The sequence below is a fragment of the Delphinus delphis genome, chromosome 1 (genome assembly GCF_949987515.2).
Source record: "Delphinus delphis chromosome 1, mDelDel1.2, whole genome shotgun sequence".
NCBI classification, from domain to species: domain Eukaryota; kingdom Metazoa; phylum Chordata; class Mammalia; order Artiodactyla; family Delphinidae; genus Delphinus; species Delphinus delphis.
Genome location: NC_082683.1, coordinates 106,949,566 through 106,954,713, shown reverse-complemented (window position 1 = coordinate 106,954,713; position 5,148 = coordinate 106,949,566). Strand labels below are relative to the sequence as shown.

General features: G+C 46.6%; 2 non-coding genes across 2 annotated transcripts; both read left to right on the top strand.

Annotated features, from left to right (window-relative positions):
* Positions 1-903: 903 nt before the first annotated feature.
* Positions 904-976, top strand: TRNAV-CAC (transfer RNA valine (anticodon CAC)). The gene has a single exon. It is a non-coding gene; the product is annotated as a tRNA-Val (tRNA).
* A 3,558-nt stretch (positions 977-4,534) lies between these two features.
* On the top strand, positions 4,535-4,607 carry TRNAV-CAC (transfer RNA valine (anticodon CAC)). The gene has a single exon. It is a non-coding gene; the product is annotated as a tRNA-Val (tRNA).
* Positions 4,608-5,148: the final 541 nt, after the last annotated feature.

The following is a 5,148-nucleotide window of genomic DNA, read 5'->3' as shown; positions in this document are numbered from 1 at the left end:
ACCAGTGCTGACCTTCAACATTCCCCAGAACAAATTACGATTGTTTAAATGTTTAGATGACCTCTTCTCCCTCACATTAGTGACCTGCATCTGGAAAGCTGGTTGGTTTGGATGGTCATCTAACTGGTGATCTAAAGGCAGTGGGGGACTGCATCCAGCTTCATCAGCTTCTTGGACCCTGGGCAGGCATGACGATTGTTTAGCTCCTGGTAGACAATCTCTTGCACATGTTTCTATAGCAAGAGCTTTTCATAGATAGTCAGACATACCTTTAGTATTATAAGAAAAGTGCAAGTATGTACCAGTGACCTGTCTCTTTGGTTGTTGTTGTTTGAAGAAATCAGAGGAAGAAAATAAAATTTACCTGGAAGTTGTAGATTTCCTCCTTCAGTTATGACGGGGTGTTTGTAGCAAGCTGGCATTCACCCTGAAAACGACTAAGTCAAGTGTGGATTAAAGGAACTCTGTTTGAAGGCTTTGGAGAAATGCAGCTGGGACCCACAGGATCAGCTCCAGAGAGAAAGAAGCTCACTGGAATGAACCTAATTCTCTACCTTTTCCCCTTAGGCCCAAAGGGCACTTGCGCGAACCCCCGGCTCCCGCGGCTTCTGGGAGCTGAGGAGTCAGCGGGGGCGACCCCTGCACTCGGGGGCAGCTGTGGATCCGAGGACTCTGCGGTCGGTGCGGGAGCCCAAAGGCCGACTGTGGGAGGCTCGGGGGGTCCTCCCTTCGGGGCAGGCTCGGAACCCTAATAGCAGGGCCTCTAGGAAGCCGCAGTCTCCTTGCCTGAGAAGTCTTGGGGCTTCAAGGTTCATTCTTCAGTTTGAAAAGTTGGCGACTAGGATAGTGGTGGCAGGACCTGTGGATTTCGGGGGTGTGCCACTATGTTGTAACGTCTGTCATGTTTCCGTAGTGTAGTGGTTATCACGTTCGCCTCACCCGCGAAAGGTCTCCGGTTCGAAACCGGGCGGAAACAAACGTTCTTCCTTTCTGAAACTTTTACCTTCCCTTTCAAAAACTTGAAAATTCAAAATTCCTTGTCACAGGTTTGAAAACTAATAAAGGGAAACGTCACTAAAATGAAGTCGGGAGACCAGAAGTGGGAGCTCTCATGGGATACCACTCAAGTCCAAAGATAGGAAGTATCGTCAATTACAGACCCAAACAGAAGAAGCATCAATAGGAAAGAATCATGGATTACAGGCCCCAACAGAAAAACATGTACGTTGCATCTCCTGCAAGAAATCAGCAACTTGGCAATGAGAAACCATCATCACCCTGAATTTTCGCTTTTCCTCAAAGGGCTTGGTTTCAAAACAACCTCCCTCAGCTTCCTCCTCTTTCTCTGTAAAGTAAGGTTCCTTCCTGTCCTTTGTGGGACTTGCCTATGGCTTTTGCTATAGCTTGCTTATCCTGAATTGCAATTCTTCCGCTATTCCTAAATAAACCCTTTTTGCTGGAAAAAAACAACAAAAAAATCCCCCGAAACTTTTATATATTTTTATATTTATAAAGTTTTTACATTTATTTTGCTTCTTTGTTTTTGGCTGCGTTGGGTCTCCATTGCTCGGCTATGGCTTTCTCTAGTTGCAGTGATTGGGGCCTACTCTTCATCGTGGTGGCTTCTTCTGTGGCGGAGCATGGGATCTCGGCGAGCAGGCGTCAGTAGTTGTGGCATGAGGGCTCAGTAGTTGTGGCTCACGGGCTCTAGAGCGTAGGCTCAGTGGCTGGGGTGCACGGGCTTAGTTGCACCACAACACGTGGGATCTTCCCAGACCAGGGCTTGACCCCGTGTCCCCTGCCTTGGCAGGTGGATTCTTAACCAATGTACAACCAGGGAAGCCCCCAAAAGTATTATTTTTAAAGTCAACACTGGCATTATTCTGCTGGAATGGGGTGCCTTAGAAAAATGTGTATGTCCACCAAAATCACAAAGAAATTTTTGTACCATTTCAGAATATCCTCAACTGGAAACAACTGAAATGTTCAACAGTAGAAATCTATGGAGAGTTATATTCTTACAAGGACTACACAGAGAGACAAAGAAGTATGTGGAAAATAGGGTTAAATTTCATAGACATAATGTTGAGTGAAAGAAGTCAGACCCATGCCCTTCCAGGCCCCCAACCCCAGAGCACACCCTGTGATCCAATTTATATGAATGTAACAGGCAGAGAGGTTGGGAGGGGTATGTGTGTGATTCCTCTGAGCTCTTGCATGGGAAGAGTCATGAGGAAGCCTTTTGTGGTCTGGTAATTTTCCATACCTTAGTTATTCAGTTTGCTTCATCAGTTATTCATGTTGGTGTACACTGGTAATGGTTTGGGAACTGTACACTCTTTGTACTTTATGCATATTATGCCTCATTTTTAAAAAATTTAATGCCACTTGGTTATTGTTAAAGTGATGTTGATACTTTTTCTTCGGCTTTATCCTAGGCTAGGAGGAAAAGTAGGTTCAAAGTACTTACTGGGATATTTTTGTTGTCCTCAGATTTTTGGCTTCCCTTCCGTATGGCTTTGTGTGTGTGTGTGTGTGTGTGTGTGTGTGTGTGTGTGTGTGTGTTTCCTCTCTTCTCTTTTCTGGCTCTTGTATAAATCCTGTCTTTTTTAATGACAACATCCTAATAACTGTCTCCCATTTTATTAGGAACCATGTGAGTTAACTCATTCAAAATCTCTTTACTAGTTGAAGTAAGTCAGAAAGAGGGAAAGAAATATCGTATATTAACGCATATATGTGGAACCTAGCAAAATGGTACAGATGAACCGGTTGCAGGGCAGAAAGAGAGACACAGCTGTAGAGAACAAACACATGGACACCATCGCGGGGAAAGTGGCAGAGGGGTTCGTGGTGCTGGGGTGAATTGGGAGATTGGGCTTGACATATATACACTAATATGTATAAAATTACTAACAAGAACCTGCTGTATAAAAAATAAACAAAATTCAAAAATAATCTCTTTACCACTAATGTTGAAGTATGATTTTCATGTTCACATCTGTATACACTCTATTGGTAGCTTTGAAATGTATTCTTGGGTGGAGACTGCCACGGAAAAGGAAAGTTTAGGCCTTAAGTTGTTGGAAGATAGGTCCTTCTTAGTCTTTAAATAGACAGTTTCCAGTTAGTATGTGTTTAACAAGCTCATCGTCATTCTCTCTGCGTCTAACGTCGTGGCTTCTCCAAACGTCCCGTTTCCTCTTTCTCCTCTTCTTCTTCTTCATTTCATTAATTAGTTTGGGGAGTTTTGTAGGCCTACCTTTCAAACTTCTTTTCCTTTTGAAATCTTGGAGGTTGAACAAGGAAGGGATGCAAATCTCAGTGAAGTTTCCTCAGATACCCGTGAGCATGGTGGCCAAGGGGAAGGGCTCTGGAGGCAAAGTGCCTGGGTCTGAGTGCAGGCTCTCACTGTCATGGGGGTGAGACCGAGAAAAGGTTAGCTCAGCTTTTCAGTGCCTCAGTGTTCTCATCTGCAACAAGGGGTGGTAAAGTCCTACACTAACTTCCAGGGCTGTTATGTGGACTTAATAAGTTATTCCAGAGTAAATCACTGAGGAACAGTGCTGGTCACTCAGTAACGCTCGAGAAAGCTGCTATTATCCTTATTGTGAAGTCTTTTATTTCCCCTTCCTACTGTACCAGTGCTGACCTTCAACATTCCCCAGAACAAATTATGATTGTTTAGCTGACCTCTTCTCCCTCATATAAGTGACCTGCATCTGGAAAACTGGTTGGTTTGGATGGTGATCTAACTGGTGATCTAAAGACAGTGGGGGACTGGATCCAACTTTATCACCTTCTTGGACCTTGAGCAGGCATGACGAGTGTTTAGCTCATGGTAGACAATCTCTTGCACATGTTTCTATAGCAAGAGCTTTTCATAGATAGTCAGACATACCTTAAGTATTATAAGAAAAGTGCAAGTATGTACCAGTGACCTGTCTTTGGTTGTTGTTGTTTGAAGAAATCAAAGGAAGAAAATAAAATTTACCTGGAAGTTGTAGATTTCCTCCTTCAGTTATGACGGGGTGTTTGTAGCAAGCTGGCATTCACCCTGAAAACGACTAAGTCAAGTGTGGATTAAAGGAATTCTGTTTGAAGCCTTTGGAGAAATGCAGCTGGGACCCACAGGATCAGCTCCAGAGAGAGAGAAGCTCACTGGAATGAACCTAATTCTCTACCTTTTCCCCTTAGGCCCAAAGGGCACTTGCGCGAACCCCCGGCTCCCGCGGCTTCTGGGAGCTGAGGAGTCAGCGGGGGCGACCCCTGCACTCGGGGGCATAGCTGTGGATCCGAGGACTCTGCGGTCGGTGCGGGAGCCCAAAGGCCGACTGTGGGAGGCTCGGGGGTCCTCCCTTCGGGGCAGGCTCGGAGCCCTAAAAGCAGGGCCTCTCGGAAGCCGCAGTCTCCTTGCCTGAGAGGTCTTGGGGCTTCAAGGTCCATTCTTCAGTTTAAAAAGTTGGCGAGTAGGGCAGTGCTGGCAGGACCTACGGATTTCAGGGATGTGTCACTAAGCTGTAGCACCCGCCGTGTTTCCGTAGTGTAGTGGTTATCACGTTCGCCTCACACGCGAAAGGTCCCCGGTTCGAAACCGGGCGGAAACAAACGTTCTTCCTTTCTGAGACTTTCACCTTCCCTTTCAAAAAACAAAACGGCCGAAAGGCAGCGGTTGAGGCAGCGGGCGCAGCTGCATTTTCCATCCCCAAGGTACAGGCCAGGAGTTCCGTTGCTGCCTGAGAGCCTGCTCAGCGCTAGGAGCCAGCCCTCCTTTCTCCGCTCTGAGTCACTGCGGAGTCCAGGCCACAGCCAGCTGACCCAAGTGCGCAAAGGACAAGGCTGACTTCGGCTCATTTTTACATCCGGAAATCCCCTCACCTCCTAAGCAGGCGCCGAAATCTCTTGCACATGTTCACGCGAGTTATGTCTCTGGAAACCAAGGAGTTCATCCCTGGCTTGGCTTCACACAAGTTCACCCCTTCACACTTGGCTTTCCCCCACCTCGGCACACTTACGCAACAGTTTGATTTGCGTGACGGAACAAAAGAGACCGAACCCAACTGTGCACCGGGGACTCGAGCCAAAGACACGGAAATGAACAATGTCAGGCTCCACGAACTGAGCTGGTCGCGGAGGGGAAGGAGCCCG